The following is a 19,041-nucleotide window of genomic DNA, read 5'->3' as shown; positions in this document are numbered from 1 at the left end:
GAAAGATATCACTAGAAATGGCAAAATAAGAACACAAGTAGAAATAGAGGAAAGGAATGGATGGAAGATGAATGAATGGAATTATAATCAACTAAGGCACTTAGTAAGCACAATACCACACCCACTGAGAGACGAAACGAAATTAACCGCACTGGAAAAGCTATGTAGCAATGAAATACCATTGAAAAACGGAACATCAAAAATTTATAGTACACTGACAGATTTGGAAGCACAAGAAAGACCAGAATACATAAATCAATGGGAAAAAGAAATGAATATAAAAATAGATAACCAAAAAGTGGAAAAAATGATAGAAATGGGATATAATAAGGCCTGGGACATGAAGACTATTGAAATGAATTATAAACTAGTATCAAGATGGTATATGACCCCAGTAAGAATACACAGATTTCATCAAGACAAAACCTCTTTGTGTTGGAGAAAATGTGGCCAAATAGCAACGATCATACACATATGGTGGGAATGCCCAATAATAATGGAGTATTGGAAGGAAGTGTTAAATAACATAAAAGAAATAACTGAAGAAGAAATAGAACAAAACATCTGGACTTGCCTCTTCCATATCTATAATAAACCTAAGAAACAATATAGAAAATCAATAGTACCTAATCTCCTGAATGCGGCCAAGGCCTTAATTTCCAAGAATTGGCTAAAAAGTGGAAAACCAGACATTAGAAACTGGCTAAAGGAAATAGATTATCACTACAAAATGGAAGGAGGAGAGAAAAGGGATAATAGTAGATGGGAAAGTTGGAAAAAATACAAAGTCTCAGACATTTATTTAGATAAGATAAAAGAAAGAATAGGTGCAGAGCCAAGTGGATAAATAAATAACATAAAGGAACGGACCAAACACAGGGGAGGGGGAGGTGGGGTGGGGGGAAACAAGAGGGACTGAGAGAGAATAAGATAATAGTGGGTTCATATTTATAGGTGGCGTTTTGTCGTCGATTTTTAAAATTATTAAATAATATCCTAGAAGGGAAAAACAATAAAGATGTGACGGAAACAATCCACAATGATGTGAAAAATGAGAAGAGATAAAGTTTGACATATAAAGTTGAAATAATGTCTCTCAGAAAAATTTTCGCTGAAGTGGACAAAAAAAAAAAAAAAAACAGCAGTTCCCTTATGGGTAATTAGGTCAGCAAACTCTCACAGCAACTCCAAGAATGGTACATGGGATAGAAGTAATAATATCTAGTGCTCTCTGATTGATAAAAGTAGATAAAATACACTCACAAATCTCGCACTGTACCCCAGTGCTAAGGATAGATGGCATCAGATAACAAAATGTATTTTTTTTAATTGTTTTTTGTTAGTTGTATTTATTTTTGTTTGCGCTGTACTGCCTTTTTTATTGTCTATTTTGGAATTTGATATTTTGACCCTCAGTATTTCAGCTGCTGTAAATAAGTATTTTAGTTGTGCTGGTTGATTTTCTTTTAGGGCTTCAGGAACAGCCCAGGATTCAGTGATCCCTGGCAAATCATCATTCGACCCCCGAGGGGGTCCCGACCCCTAGGTTGAGAACCACTGGTATAGAGGGATGTGTGGCAAGGTATGTGGGTGAGAGCATGTTGAAGAGATGTAAGTTGTGAGAGTGTGATTTGTGGACTGCACCTTGGTTTTATGTAAGAATTGACAGAAGGATGTGGAGGTATAGTTTGGGGAAGCTAAGAAAGGAAATGTGGTGTGAGAGTAAGAAAATAATGGCGAAGAGGGAGGAGATGGAGTTTATTAGTGGTTTGCTTGAAAAGTTATTGTAGTAAGGATATTGAATTGATAGAAGGATGTGGCATGGATGACAGTGCATAATTGCTTGCCAACAAGAGTAATTCAGAGAAGGATATTGGTTGTTTGACAGGGAGGTGTGTCTGAGAGAATTATGTAAGGGGTATGAGAGTGTGGTGCATTTTATTCTGGCAATGTGATTTGTGAGAGCAGGGTGGAATAGTGTGGGAAGGATGCTAGAAGGGTTAACTGGGGTGAATAGGTTAACATATGAACAGGTACTGTATGGGTCATGTAAGCTGGGAAGGGAGGAAATATGGGATTTACGATTATTGGCGAACTGTCTAAAGGAGAGTGTATGGGATGTAAGGAATAGGGATGAGCAGGACACCTCCCCTGTTCGGTTCGCACCAGAACATGCGAACAGGCAAAACATTTGTGCGCACATATGAACCCTATTAACGTTTATGGGGCACGAACATGAAAAATCATGTTCACATAAAAAGTGTTTGGGGACCCGGGTACTGCCCCAGGGGACATGTATCAATGCAAAAAAAAAAAGTTTTTAAAACAACCGTTTTTTCAGGAGCAGTGATTTTAATAATGCTTAAAGTGAAACAATAAAAATTTTATATTCCTTTAACCACCTCCCACCTGGCCACTGCACATATACGGCCAGGTGGGAGCTTCCTCCTTCTGAGTGGACGTTCAGGAACGTCCCTCAGAAGGAGGGGGATCACGCGCGTGCCCTAACAGTGGCGCGATCCCAATGTGCTCGTGTCACCTGGACACGGCGCATCTCTGATCGGCAGGAGGGCTCTGTGATTGGCCCTCCTGATCACATGATGACTGTGTCCAATCATGTGATGTAAACAGTGATCGGCTCTCCTCTCCTCACATGGAAGCTGTCAGTGAGGAGAGGAGAGGGGATCGCTGCAGCCAGACAGTGATCAGTGAGTATGAGCTGCTTTTTACACACTGATCACCGGTCCAGTGTCCCTCCCCAAACAGTGTAGAATCACAATGTCCCCAAAATAGTGTCCCCAAAACACTGTCCCCACACACATGTCCACAGACATGTCCCCACACAGTAAAAACACCTGTCCCACATATGTAACAGTAAAATCATATGTCCCAATGATCATCTGCGCACATATGTCCATGATCATCTGCACACATATGTCAGTGATCATCTGTGCATATATGTCGGTGGTCATCTCCACACATATATCCATGATCATCTGCACACATATGTCAGTGATCATCTGCACACATATGTCCATAATCATCTGCACACATATGTCCATAATCATCTGCACACATATGTCAGTGATCATCTGCACACATATGTCAGTGATCATCTGCACACATATGTCCGTGATCATCTGCACACATATGTCCGTGATCATCTGCACACATATGTCCGTGATCATCTGCACACATATGTCCGTGATCATCTGCGCACATATGTCAGTGATCATCTGCGCACATATGTCCGTGATCATCTGCACACATATGTCAGTGATCATCTGCACACATATGTCAGTGATCATCTGCACACATATGTCCGTGATCATCTGCACACATATGTCCATGATCATCTGCACACATATGTCAGTGATCATCTGCGCACATATGTCCGTGATCACACAAACCAATTATTATATACTTAACTTGATTTTTTTACCAAAGACATGTAGCAGAATACATTTTGGCTTAAATTTATGACAAAATTCGATTTTATTGGATTTCTTTTAAAACAGAAAGTAGAAAATATTGTTTCTTTTTTTTTATTTCCGCTCTTTTTTCGCTTTTTATCGCAGAAAATAAAAAACTGATTTGTGAATAAATACCACCAAAATAAAGCTCCATTTGTGTGAAGAAAACTATAAAAATTTAATTTGGGTACAGTGTTGCATGACCGCGCAATTCTTATTGAAAGTGCAAGAGCGCTGAAAGCTGAAAATTGGCCTGGGAAGGAAGGGGGCGAAAGTATTGAAGTAGTTAAATATCATGCCCAGGGGGTCCCCTTAGTCTGCCTGTAAAGTGGCGCATCTGTGTGATGTGTATTACAGTGCTGAAGCAAAATTACATTTCTAAAGGAAATATGTCATTTAAAATTGCTTGCGGCTAGACATATTACTACCCACATCCTACAAGCTGCCGGAATGAGTATAACAAGGTCGTGGAAAACGGACAAAGCCCCTTCTATTAAACACACACTTGAACTGGTAAACCTGCACTACAACTATGAGCTAGCGATTGCCCCTAGTGGGGGCAATCTCAGTAAAATGATGAAGGCATGGTTGTCATGGAAACAATGGCCTGGAGCTGCAAAGTTCCTATGATACTGTAAAAGTTATCTTTTGATACCGCAATAAGTTCGGTTTAAACAACCTTATGTTTGAGAATACATGGTCCACCAGTAACACCTGCATCAGATCTCCCCCAAGCAACAAAAGAGGTCCCAGTAGGGGTTCTTGGAGGAGTAATAACCACACATTCTGAGGGACCATGTAAATCATACAACTCATATCTTTAAGACATACAGATTACACATACGGAAGTCTCTGTTTGTATTACCAATAGTTAACGCATTTTGTCTTTTTTTATGTATTTACTAAAATGTACCTCAACCTACAATGTCTGCATTGTATACTTTTGTTGTACCATAAAACAAAACAATAATTTAAAATACAAAAAGCCTAAAAAAAAAAAAAAAAAAAAAAAAAAAAGAAAGTAATATTGCTTATGGCTGTAATTTATTGCTGGCTCCCGGCAATATAGATAGAAATCAAAGAAAAAATTGGTGTGGGCCCCCCCCCAGTCCATACCAGGTCCCCCCCTTATCCGAGCATGTCCCCCCTCCTGAACCATACCAGGCCACATGTTGATGGGGGATAAGGGCCTCGTCCCCACAACCCTGGCCCGGTGGTTGTGGGTGTCTGTGGGCGGGGGCTTATCGGAATCTGGAAGCCCCCTTTAACTAGGGGGCCCCCAAATCCTGCCCCCCTTTGTGAATGGGTATCAGGTATATTGTACCCCTACCCATTCACCAAAAAAAGTGTCAAAAAGTAAAAACCACAAAAGACAGTTTTTGACAATTCCTTTATTAAAAAAATATTTTAAAAAATAAATAAAAAAGTATCCAGCGATATACATAGTCAATCATGCCACCTGAAGGACCTGAAAAATAGAAAAAACAAACAACAATACTCCTCCATGGGAGGGCTCCCGCCTACTGCTGTCTTTTCGGTGTGACAGCTGTTATATAGGCAAGGGCGGGGCCACCCGCTGATGTAACCAGATGACCCCGCCCACCTCTGACGGCACATGACGTCAGAAGGGGTGGGAGCACTCGGTTACATCACCAGGTGGCCCCACCCTTGCCTATATAACAGCTGTCACAGCCAAGAGACAGCAGTTGGTGGGACACCTCCCATCAAGGAGCTTTTTTCTTCTGTTTTTCGGGTCCATCGGGCAGCATGATTGGAGATGGATGGACATGGTAGGACACTTTTTTTGTTTTCTTTTTTAATAAAGGAATTGTCAAAAACTGTCTTTTGTGGTTGTTACTTTTAGACATTTTTGGTGAATGGGTAGGGGTACATTGTACCCCTACCCATTCACATGGGGGGGCGGGATCTGGGGCTCCCTTGTTAAAGGGAGCTTCCAGATTCCGATAAGCCCCCCACCCACAGACCCCCACAACCACCCTGCCAGGGTTGTGGGAATGAGGCCTTTGTCCCCATCAACTTGGGGACAGGGTGCTTTGGGTGGGACCCAAAAGCAACCTCCCCATGTTGAGGGCAAGTGGCCTGGTATGGTTCAGGAGGGGGGGCTTGCTCATCCACCCCCTTTCCTGGCCTGCCAGGCTGCTTGCTCGGGAAGGGGTCTGGTATGGATTTTGGGGGGCCACCCCCCACCATTTTTTTTTTTTTTAATTGGCATGGAGTTCCAATTAAAATCTATGACAGACCCAAAAGGCCTGGTATGGATTTTAGGGGGACCCCACACTGTTTTTTTTTTTTACATTTTGGCGTGGAGTTTCCCTTAAAATCTATACCAGACCCAAAGGCCCTGGTATAGACTGGGGGGGAGGGAATACATGCCGTTTTTTTTCTTAATTCAGTTGAAGAGTTCCCCCTAACCAGTTCAATACACTGTATTATATACTGTACACTGACTGCACTGTATATACAGTCAGGTCCATAAATATTGGGATATCGACACAATTCTAATCTTTTTGGCTCTATGAACCACCACAATGGATTTGAAATGAAACAAACAAGATGTGCTTTAACTGCAGACTTTCAGCTTTAATTTGAGGGTATTTATATCCAAATCTGGTGAACGGTGTAGGAATTACAACAGTTTGTATATGTGCCTCCTTTAAGGGACCAAAAGTAATAGGACAGATTAACACACATCCATCAAACTTTCACTTTTTAATACTTGGTTGAAAATCCTTTGCAGTCAATATCCCAATATTTATGGACCTGACTGTATATATATATGTATATATATATATATATATATATATATACTAAACTGCCTGCATGCCACTAACTAACCTGCCTCTAGTTATAGTCCTCTCAATCATAACACTATATACGGCCAACATGTAACAGCCTAATATATTGTGGGTTGTGGACTTCCCCCAAACCATGATTGGCTAAAGGCACCTGCCTTTGGCCAATAATGGCTCTCACAGCAGAACTCGCTGTGATTGCCAAAGCATGCAGGTCAGGTGCATGCTTTGACCAATGAGCAGCCATGAATGCACTGCAATCTCACAGTGCATTATGAGGCATTCTGCAGTCCTCAAATTTGCCACATAAGCCCCATATGTTGGACTCAGACTTTGGAACCATCCCTAGTAAGGAATATTTTGATGTTCGGGAATAAGGTGGGGAATATGAGCAAGTGTGTTGCCATGGTCTGTGGAAAGTTATACTTCTTTGGATATTGGCACAGTAAAAAGTGTGGATATACTAAGGTACAGGCTATCTGAAAATTCAAAAGATGGAAGGATTGGTCTGGTTAATCATGTTTTGATTTTTTTCTACCTGTGGGGTCAATTCATTAAAGATTACTGCATGTGATAATACGGTCACATGACTCATTTGCTTAAATTATTGCATGTGGTAAAAAAGTCCAATTCACAAAAAGGAAAATAATGATTATGCTGTATTTATCGCAAAATAAATAATAACGCAGTAAATATTTTTAAAAAACATGCGGTAAGCTGTTAAGTCCAATTCACAAACAGAACAGAAAGTGTAAAAAAAAGATGCAATATTTATCACCAGGGTTTTGCTGGTGTTATCACATGTGGTATTGCTCTGATGCAGCGTGGAGTTCCCCCCAATAGCTGATTGTTAAGGAGCAGGCTGGGAAGCCGACTGCCAGGTTCTTAACGATGGGTGATTCATCAGCTGTCAGCAGGTTTCCAGTTGACAGCTGAATGTAAAAAAAAACACACCGTCAATTTAAAAATGATTTTAAAAAACAGCATGGGGGCCTTACCCCAATTCATACCAGGCCCTTTGGGTCTGGTATAGAGTTGTAAGGGGAACCCCACACCAAATTAAAAAAGAAAACATCACAGGGTCCCCCCAAAATCCATATCAGATTCTTATCTGAGCATGCAGCCTGACAGGTCAGGAAAGGGGAGGGGGAGAGCGAGTGCCCCCCTAAATCATACCAAGCCACATGTCCTAAACATGGGGGGATCAAGTGGTTAAAATCCACACCAGACCCAAAGGGCCTGGTATGAATTGGGGGGACCCCGTGCTGTTTTTTTTAAAGAATTTTCGATTGCTGCCTTTTTATCATTCAGCTGTCAACAGGTAAGCCGCTGACAGCTGATGAGTCATCCGTTGTTAAGGATGTGGCGGGCGGCTTCCCAGCCTGCTCCTTAACAACCAGCTACCATGCAATAAAATACTGCATGATGATATGCGATAATTACCGCATTTTCGGAATTTTACAGCATGAGATATTTACCGGCAAATTCTTAGTGAATTGAACATTTGTAAAATTGTTTCTGTATGTGTTATTTTAACACATTTTTTCAGTCAATATTTAACTCTAAAAATTCTTTTAAGAAACAGCATGGGGGCCTTACCCCAATTCATACCAGGCCCTTTGGGTCTGGTATGGATTGTAAGGGGAACCCCACACAAAATTAAAAAAGAAAACGTCATGGGGTCCCCCCCAGAGTCCATACCAGATTCTTATCTGAGCATGCAGCCTGACAGATCAGGAAAGGGGAGGGGGAGAGAGAGTGCCCCCCTGAACCATACCAGGCTACATGCCCTCAACATGGGGTGGATCAAGTGGTTAAAATCCATACCAGACCTGAAGGACCTGGTATGTATTGGGGGGACCCCCATGCTGTTTTTTTAAAGAATTTTCGATTGCTGACTTTTTTTCCCATTCAGCTGTCAGCAGGTAACCCGCTGACAGGTGATGAGTCATCCGTTGTGAAGGACGTGGCGGCCAGCTTCCCAGCCTGCTCCTTAACAATCAGCTCCCATGCAATAAAATACAGCATGATGATATGCGGTAATTACCGCATTTTCTGTATTTTACCGCATGAGCTATTTACCGGCAAATTCTTAGTGAATTGAACATTTGTAAAATTGTTTCTGCATGTGTTATTTTAACACATTTTTTTCAGTCAATATTTAAATCTTAGTGAATTTACCCCTGTGTTCTCTATTTTTCTATGGTTTTAAATACTCTTGGATTGTTTGTTTGATTTGACTTTTGCACTAACAATGTCTTTTCTTTTCTAGGGTGAGTGTAGTGGATTGGTGGAAGGAAAGCATGGTGGCATAGGAAAGGATCAAACTGTGTTATTTTATTAATATGGTGGAGGGAGAGTGTACCCATTTTTGTACAGTACAGACAATTGTCGAATAATTTAATGCTTTGTCCCTGTTGGGGAACCCACCTCCCACATCCTATTCCATTAAGCATTGAGGCAAATTGCACAGAACACAAAGTGCTGATATTTATTAGGAAATTTGGGTACACGGGGGGTGGGGGGGGCACAATAGGGCACATCACAAATAAAAAGTCCACAGAACAGCAGTAAGGCACAGTAAGGGTACCCCATCCATGGAATAGCAATATGGCAACGGTGATATGGGAAATAATCCTCAAGGCAGTAATATGGCACAGCAAAGGACAATATGAGAAGGTTCAAGCACTCATTCTGAGGACACCTGACAGTTGGGCAGCTACTGAGTTGGTCTAGGTGATGGAAGAATGGTCCAGGATGATCTGTGGAGGCAGATCCTAAGGCAATCAGATGCTGGGTTTGGAGAGAGAAAGGGAGAAGCAGAATGTGCAGGTAAACAGGCAGCTATACAAAGAGAGGCACAGGACAGCTCCCGGAGGTACTTACAGGCACAGGTAGCCTTCAGAGAGACTGGCAACAAGAGTATGACTACTGGCTCAGGTTCATATACCTGAGCCAGGGAATGATCCTGCACCCAATGATTTCCATTTGATTTCCCAAGCAAAAAACTCCACCCCCTTACCACATCAAGAGCTTGGTCAGGGATAAGTTTCTTTGTAAGGTAAGGCTCCGACTTAGGAGGTGGTCGTTATCCTCCAACACCATATTCAGCCAGATAAAGGACTTGTGGTTAGTGAGGATTGTAGGTTACCTGCTGTAAAGATAGGGTTGTAGTTTTGTCAAGGCTTATACAATAGCCACACACTTTTTTTTTTGATGGTGGTATAAGCCACCTCCCTGTCCAACAGCTTCCTGCTAAGGAAAGCCACAGGGGTCTCCTCCCCCTCATTCTTCTGGCTGAGTATTGCCTCCAGTTCATATGTACAGGTGTCTGCCTGTATGAGAAATCTTCATTGGTAGTTTTTGGCTGCCAGGATGGGGTCGCAGGTGAGGGTCTTTAAGCTGGTTAAAGGTGGTTTGGCAGGCTGGGGTCACCAATATCCATCAATGGTTTGGCAATCATGCTGTAATGGGAAACAAATTTGCGATAATAGTTACCAATGTCCACAAAAGCCAGTTTCTTGTACTGAAGGGTGGGTCCATCGCTAATTGCCTCTATCAGGCTCTGGGTGCAGTTAACTCCCTCCACCTAGTGTCCTAAGTACTGCATCTCTGCCATTCCCATCCAGTGAGGTTGACCCCTACAATCTCGTCCAGGACAATGCCCACATGGAGGTGATCTTCCCAAGTTTCACTGAAGATGACAATGTCATCAAGATAAGCATGGACAAAGTCCTGGCAGTTCTGCAACAGCTGATCCAGCATGCGCTGGGAGATGGCAGGGACATTCTTCATCCCATAAGGCGTGTTGCGGAATTTTATCAGTCTAAAGGGAGTGACGGAGGCTGAACACTCCCCACATTCTGTGGGTAAAGAGGCATTTGCCAGAAGCCTTTGCTTAGATCCAGCATTGTGACATAGCAGACCCCAATCATACAATCCAGCAGGTGATTGATAGAGAATTGGGTATACATTACTAACTGTGATCCCTAAGGTGTCATTAGTATGAGCCTTGCAGTCATACCAAATCTTTTGGCAAGTTTGGGCCGCTTTGAAATAGTCAGCAGCAAGGACGGCCAGTTGGCTCATTCTTTTTTCCAGTTCTAGGATGTAGGGCACCAAAAGGACCCCAGTTTCAGGCAGCTAGTTATCCTAGTACACTTTCAGCATGGTCACAGGGCCTTGAACCTTCTTTCCTTACAGCAGCTCAGAATGGGGAGAAACCAGTAGATTCCTGGGGAATCTCATGGTATGCAAAGTGAAGGGGGTAGGTATCATTCCCAGTCTGGCTCCTTGTCTATAAAGGCACATAGCATGGACTTCAAGTTCCCATTGAAATGCTCACACAGTCTGTTTGGGGGTTATAGGGGTAGTCCAAATGGCCCACACCCCAAAAGGTATTTCAGAGTGAATGAACAAGATCAGACATAAACTGAGTCCCTTGATTCAACAGGATTTCAGCTCACATGAAAACAGTAACCAGGGCCTCCCCAACTTTGGGTGCTTTGATGCTAGACAGGGCCACTACTTTGGGAAAGCAAGTAATATAGTCTACAATGGTGAGGATGTACCACTTTCCAGTTTTACTGAGGTGAGCTAAGGGCCTAAGAATATTGATAGCTACTTGCTGGAATGGCTCCTTGATAACAGGCAATGTCATGGGCAAGGTACAAAAGTTGGGTTTGAAATTGCTGGGGCACTATCAGCTGTTTGTTAATGGTTTGGGGCCTGTCTCTATGATTTGTTCATCTGCTTCTTGACTTATTAGCCCTACCCTTGTCCAGAAACTTGTCAGAGTGGCGTAAGAGGCCAAGGCAGGCCATACACTGCTCTAAACCATGCATGGGCAGGCTGAATGTACCAAGTTGATTGAACAACTTAGGTACAACCAGCATGCCAGGTTTTACCTGCAGCTGTTATAGCTGTTAGCAACAATCACTATCTTCTCCCAGCGGGGATGGGAAGACAATGGCCCAGTAGGATTGATTCCTGCATCAACACTGTTTGTGTTCATGGGGGTATCAAGTCTTTGCAAGAAAGAAATTTGCTACATGTATGGCTAGCCTAAATCCTCCTTAAACTGGTCCCAATCCCAGGTTACCCTGCTAGTGACAAAAGGCAAAGAAGAGTCACCTACAGCAGGCAGCGGAGTTCCATCAGCTGACTGGTGGCTCCTTGTGGGCTTGACTCCATGTGACTGCTCCATGAAATGACATTGGAGGAGGGCATGGCCAGCCATGGGACTCCATGGATGCTGAGTGAGAGAGCTCCAGCTTCGTGGTTCTAACAGGGACCATGCACAGCGATGGGACAGATCCCCTTCTTACCCCACCGACACCACATGCTGCCAAGGCATCTGCCCACCATGTCCATGTGGAGGATATCCCACTCTGGACCTCAGAAATTGACAGACTTCTACCCACCAGCTGGAGACAACAACATGGTGGTGGCGGCAGCTTCTCCTCACACGAGACACACAGAAACAGTTAGGCAGCAGGGAGAGGACAAGCGGCTGCGGCTGCACAGAACAACAGCGTGATCCCCAGAACCAAACAAATGGTGAGTCTTCCCCTCCTGACTCTTCTTCCACCCACAGCCCCACCAAGCTTAAAAAGTCCATACAGGAAGATGAGGAAAGAGGTGAATGGCTCCCAGCCAGGCCCCACTCTTCATTACAATTATTTCGCCCACTGGAGGAATACCCCTCCTCCTCTCAACCTGCCACTATTGCAGACCTTATTAAGGAGATGCTCCTCTCTCTTAAGGAGTCTCTACACATGAATATGTCAGCCATCCTCTCCAATGTGACTACTGCAGTTCAAGATCTATCCCTTAGAATGTCCAATGCTGAGGACAAGATTGGGGATATCTGCCATGCTCATAATGATGTTTCTGATGCCTATAATGACCATGAGTAGGAAATCAAAAGAATGTCAGCCAAATTAGCGGATCTTGAGGATCGCTTATGCTGCAAAAACATTTAGTTTAACAGCATACCTGAAGAGATTACACAATCATTACTTCATGAATTCCTCCACCAACTACTGTCTGAATTACTTCCATTGACATTGGACATGGATCTCCTCATAGATAGAGCTGGTACCAATCCAGCAATGTCTTATAAGTTCAATGGGGTAGCACTGTACGCTGCCCTCTCAGCTGCCTCTCTTAGCAACAGGCAACAATATCTCATCCTAAACAAAGCCTTGCATAACCATAAGATCGCTTTTAAATGGGGCCGCCCCACTAAACTGATTATAACACACCTAGGCAAGAAGCATGTGGTGCACTCACTTGATAAGGGAATTCAATTTCTGAAAGAGTGGAACATTCTTCCTCCAGATGCTCCACTTCTCAGCAAGACACCACCTTCTAAAATGTGTACAAATGTTATTGTTGCCCTCAAATTTAGGCAGAGTGCAAGAGGCTATTTTTTGGGGGACCCAAACTTATTTGGAACACCCCCAACCACTAAGTCAACCGATACCAATACTCTATCTGCTGACTTTGCCAAACCCATACACACTATACCTCTTTTGTGGTCATATTTATGGATGATTCACCAAAGCATGTAGTGTAAGGGCCTGCCTGAACACTTTAAAATGTTACTGTTGAAAGTTTTGGTCTCTTATTATCTTTAAAGGTAATTTCAGAATGTAAAAATGTACCTCAATTTGGACAGTGTATATCCATATTTTTGGATTATGACACTTCTTACCTGTCCAGTGGGCTTCCAATAGTGTAAGTAAGGAGGGGCTGGCCAAAGTAACACATATTATTTATGCATTCAGCTCTCATGGAAGTGGAGAGGGTTACCTGTCCAAAACATCTACCCATTCCCCCACCCACCATAACATTTTTTTCAATAGGCCACCAGAGGGGGTGAGGAATCTGATAAGTTGACCATATACTTTTGTTTTTAAGTACTCATTTCAATAAATGTTATACTTATATTGGCCAAGAATGTTTGTGTATAATCTGCTTGCAATGTTATGTGCAAAAGTACTAATTTTGTATTTCTTGTTTGACTCCACAGTTTCCTTCAAACCCACAGGAATGGCAGACTGTGGCTTCCCAATTTCACCACCAGTGGGATTTTCCCAATTGTGGTGGTGCTATTGATGGGAAGCATGTGAGGATTGTCCCACCACCCAACTCAGGCTCTTATTACTACAACTACAAGTGCTTTTGTAGTATTGTCATGTTAGCGGTGGTGTCAGCCAATTACGAGTTTTTGTACCTGGACATTGGCAAGAACGTCCAAAACTCTGACAGAGGAGTTATAGTTTAGACAGAGTTTTACTGGCGGCTACAAATTGGCATCTTGTGGTTGCCACCGCCTGAGGACAATGTGGAGGGCCTCAACTTTGTTTTTGTAGCCGATGAGGCCTTTGCTCTGGGGGAACATCTCATGAGGCTGTTCCCCATGAGGAACCTGACCCCAGAGCTGAGAATTTTCAATTACCGGCTGTCTCATGCCAGAAGAGTGGTGGAGAATGCCTTTGGCATCATGGCAAGTCGTTTCACGGTTTTCATGACAGCGATGAACCTCGCAGAATATAAACTCAACCATGTGGTGTTATGCATCTGCATTCTACACAACTTTTTAAGGAAGAATGCAGCCAGCTATCTGGCCTCAGTTTCGACTGAGGCCAACTTTGCATCAGAAACAGCAGTGATGCCAGCTCTAGAAAGTGGCTGTACTGGCTTACCCGCCCAAAGTGCCCGCAAAGTCAGACAAAAATATGTGGATTACTTTGTGGGTAGAGGGGCATTTGCTTTACAGCAAAATGTGGTGGATGTCCAATAAAAATTTTATGGAAAACTAAACTCATATTTCATTTGAATTACTGTTTGTGTTTCTTATCTGTCTCCTAGTTTCTCAAATGGCCTTTTAATTTTGGCCAGTTTCTTCAATAGTTCAAACGTAACTTATTGGATACATGAGGTGACAATCTCTTCTTCAGCTAACTATTATGTTGTGCCGTGGGTCTGCTACACACACACAATGTTATTGTTGTTAATGTATGTAATGCATAATGATAAAAATATTCATCCTTTTCAACTCATTTCTTGGAGTCCCTAAAATGGCCTGATTTTGGCACATTTTACAGCACATTGTCACTGTAACTACACCAACCTAACAAATACACTGGTATTGAGCATTGAAATAAGAAGCCACACATTGTTGAGTATAAAACATTTTACTCCAAGCACATTCACATGTGCGTTATAAACGTTTTTTGAACAAACTAACATCTTGATGTATAACATGAATGTTTGACATTAATTTGCCTTTTTTGGGGATAAACAAGCATGTTTAAAAACATAACATACACATCCTCAACTCAAGAACTTACAAAGTTCGACTTTGCTAAAGTGAAGGCCATATGAGACATTAGCATGTCAAAACTGTGTTGATGTTGCCTTCCTCAGATGGGGTGATCTCACCCCTAGAAAAGCCCACATTTGAAGCCACGTACATGTAGAGGCATAACTGTTAAATGTCCCTTCTGATCCCCTGCCGAAAATGTGTGTAGGTACAAACAGGTTATTTACTCAAGCCCAAAAACACACAGTGTGTCAACATGTGCTATCTCCCATCAGGAGATTTTAATCTATGCGTTTTGGGGTACAACCCCTTCTTCCAAACTAAAGTAGTTGAGAGGAAGGTGTTGCACCCCCAAAACACGTCCATTGATCCCCCATGATGGGAGCTAGCACATGTTGACACACCGGGGGTTAATTCAAAAAGGCAAAACCACTTTGCACTACAAGTGTAATGCAAGTGCAAAGTGGATTGGCCTTTCTGAAATAAGCCCCAGTGTGTCATCATGTGCTAGCTCCCATCATGGGGGATCAATAGATGTGTTTTGGGGGTGCAACACCTTCCTCTCACCTACTTTAGTTTGGAGGAAGGGGTTGCACCCACAAAACTCGTATATTGATATCCTGTGATGGGAGATAGCACATGTTGACACACTGTGTGTTTTGGGGCTTTATCAAAATAGATGTAAAGAAATACACACATTTTAGGCATGGAATCATAAGGGAACTCAAAATTTTGAGTCCCAATTTGTGTGCATCTTCAAACTTTGGCTTTGTGATTCATAAAAACACATAAAGATTACAATTAAAACATTACTTAGGGCAGTGTTTCACAACTCTCCTTCTCCAGATGCATTTCTAGGTCATGTTTTCAAGATTTTTGGGTTTTGGCACAGGTGATGATGTCATTTTCGAGGTTAGTAATTCACACATTCATTTTTCAAATGCGGAAAATAAAGAAAACAGGACCTGGTGGTGCACCTAGAGAAGTGGAGTGGCTAAACACTGACCACAGACACTATAAAGCCTAGGTTCACATTGGAGCGATTTGTCATGTGATTTGCTAGCTAAAATCGCATGACAAGTCACAGCCTATTTGAGGCAATGGCACTGTTCCAATCGGTGCGAAACTGATTTAGCAGAGCAACAACAATTTGCAAAAGTAGTTCCTGCAATACTTTTTTCAAGTTCAGGTGTGACTTCAATAGACATATGGGCATGAAGCCACACAAATGTAAACCATTTAAAAATGTACAAACACGAACAACATAACGACAACTATAAAAAATTTTTTTTTAGATTTTCCCTTAAATATCTATGATGTTGGTAAGTCTTTTTTGAACATCATGGATGTTTTGTTTCATATGTTCCAAATCATGATTGCAAACCATGATGTCACTGATCAGGATTTGTGCACTTGCACTGCTGAAGTGAGTTTCTTCCACAACATCCACATCACCTAAAAAAAAAAAAAAAAAAACACACCATGTATTAAAAATATGCAGGCATCCATCTATTACCTGAAGCTGTAGTCTCAGACACTGACCTGTGGTCGACACCATTTCTACTACTTCACCCAGTACTTCCTGCACATCAGCATCAACATCTTCAGGGTGTGTGGTGAGTTGCCTTTCTTCAGTATCTTCTGGAGGTGCAGGGTTACTGGTGTCCCCACATACCTCAGATGTCCATCTTCTATTCTCCCCTATGTGAATACGAAAAAGGTATACTTAGCAGACAGATATGTTAGGCTAGAAATAGTAATATGAAACATTGTTTGGAAGTGTCTTCCAGTTGTCTGTTTTGGCAGAGTTCCAAGCTGATTACATGATTTGTTCCCTTTCAAAAGCAGGAATACTTACCTGTTTTGTGCAAGTTTCACACATGGAGATACCCCTAGTACCCACTGGAGCACCTGCGTGGGAAACCATAACAAGGGTGTTATGATGTCCCACACTAGTGCTCCTGCGTCCAGATGCATAACCAGCTGCTGAGTGTCCTCTCCTGATTCAAGTTGTCATTTCATTATATTTTCCTTGTCAAAAGATTTGTATTGTACATACAATAGGGTATTTGATAGTAAACTGAGTACATATTATACAACAGAGGAAATGAAGCTCAGAGGTGTGTATTCAAACATTGTAAATATTGAACTGTAATTTCTGTGATATTAATAATACACACAAATGGTATGGGTTATAAGAGGAGTTATATCCTGTTATAAGTAAGAGCGTCAAAATCATAATGAGAGTAAATAGAAAAGAAAGGAGAGACGGGAAAAGGAGAAACTAGGAAAGGAAGAAGAGGAGTCCACAGGGTTGAGTCAAGGGCTGCCATATCCACTGGAATCTATATAACATATCCACTGACCCACTGGGTCAGCTACCATGGTAGTAAAACTTCTTTGTTAAAAGTTGATGGCAAATAATTTATTATCCACGGATGCCACACTTTTTCAAATTTGGTAGGTGAGTCAGCTTCAAGAGCTGTCATTTTGGCTTGAGTCATAGTGTTGTTCATTCTATTCACTACCTCTTCCACTATCAATGAAGGGGACCTCCAGGCTCTTGCCAGTGTTTGTTTCGCTGCAGTAAATAGTTGCATTAGTAATTTAAATTGGGTATGTGTTAAAAATTCTGGCTTCCGATTGATGAGAGTCATTGTAGGGTCAGGGGTGATGGATGTTCCTAACATTTTAGATGCTATAGTAAAGATTTCATTCCAATAAATTTGAGCTTTGGGGCATGACCACCAAATATGGAAGTGTGTTCCTAGATCAGAGCATCCACGATAACAATCTGATGAGTAGTTATGCACATATTTCGCTATTCTAGCCGGTACAAGGTACCATTTATTAATATTTTATAGTTAGCCTCTACCGCTAGTATATTGGGGGAGGCTGTTTTGGTTGTTGACCAGATTTGATTTCATTCTGTGGTTTCCAATGTTTGCTCTAAGTCCACCTCCCACTTCTGGACATAAGATGGTTTCTCTATTTCAGGTTTGGCTAACAACTGAACATATAGAACCATAATCATGCCCCTAGCTTGAGGGTCATTTTTACAAAATTTTTCAAAGTTATTTAATTGAGCCAGTGAAGAGTCTGTGGTTAAAAGAGGCATAAAGAAGTTTTTGATCTGGAGGTATCTAAATAAATCCGATTGAGGTAATCCGTAATTATCACAAAGGGATGGGAAAGGGATAAAGGATGAAGAGTTTACAAATTTGTGCATAGTTAGTATATCCCAACTAGCCCATGCTCTGAAAGATCTAGGTGAGACCCATGCTAGGTGAAATGCAGGGTTTTTATGGAAAGATAGTAGAGGATTATGCAATGATTGCAACTGATTTCTGAGTTTGTGTTTGTCCCATAGGGAAACAAAATGTTTGGTAATTGGGTTGCGTAATCCTCTACAATCCTTCGGTGAAAGCCAAATCAGATTTGCGATTGATAAGGGATCACAGGCAGCTACTTCGATCGATACCCATAGAGGGGATTCTTGTTGTGCATGGTATTTAGTTAATGATGCTATATGTGCTGCTCTATAGTAAGATGCAAAATTAGGGCAACCTAAACCTCCATTCAACTTAGGGAGGTAGAGTGTGTGTTGTTGTGTGCGTGGTTTAGAGGAGCCCCATATAAATGTATTTACCTTTTTCTATATGATTCTCAGGTATTAGGCTGGAATTGGAATTGGTAAAACTCTGAATAAATATAATAATTTGGATAAGATTGTCATTTTTATTGTGTTGATTCTTCCGAACCATGATAAAGGGAGGTGGTTCCAAGATTTCAGCATATTTGTTATATTTTTCAACATTTGAGGGTAATTAGCTGAAAAAAGATCTGGAAATGATGCAGTGAGATGTATCCCTAGATATGGAATGGCTTTATCTGCCCAGGTAAAGGGGAGACCTATCTTTGCTGAACTTAGTTCCAAATGTGAAAGAAATACGTTTAGTGCTACACATTTCTTATGATTAATGAAAAGGCCCAAAAAGGCAGCAAAGTCATCAAGTATTAGCATTAGGTTGGGATCTGATATTTGTGGTGATGAAAGAAATAAGAGGATGTCGGGGGGGGGGCGTGGCCAGCAGCTGAAGGAGATGGCCGCATAAGGAGAGAGCTCCGTGCTAACCAGCGGTACCGGCCCGAACACAGCGACTTTTGAAGCCAGCAGACACACATCGCAAGTGCCAGGGAACCCCGCAGCATAAAACCAGCGATGGGTAAGAGAAAACCCCCAGGGGGACCCCGTAAATTGACAGACTTTTATCCCTCGGCACGCACGCCGGAGATCCAAGATGGTGCCGCCGCTCACACGCAGCAGTGCGCCAGGCAGACAGACACCAGAGGGAATAGGAGAGACAACAGCAGACCCCCGTCCTTCTCTCCAGGCCACAGCAGCCGCTCATCTACTTGCAAC

This window comes from Aquarana catesbeiana, linkage group LG01 (assembly GCF_042186555.1).
Source record: "Aquarana catesbeiana isolate 2022-GZ linkage group LG01, ASM4218655v1, whole genome shotgun sequence".
NCBI lineage: Eukaryota > Metazoa > Chordata > Amphibia > Anura > Ranidae > Aquarana > Aquarana catesbeiana.
The sequence above is the reverse complement of the archived record's forward strand: the minus strand, read 5'-3'. Positions refer to the sequence as shown.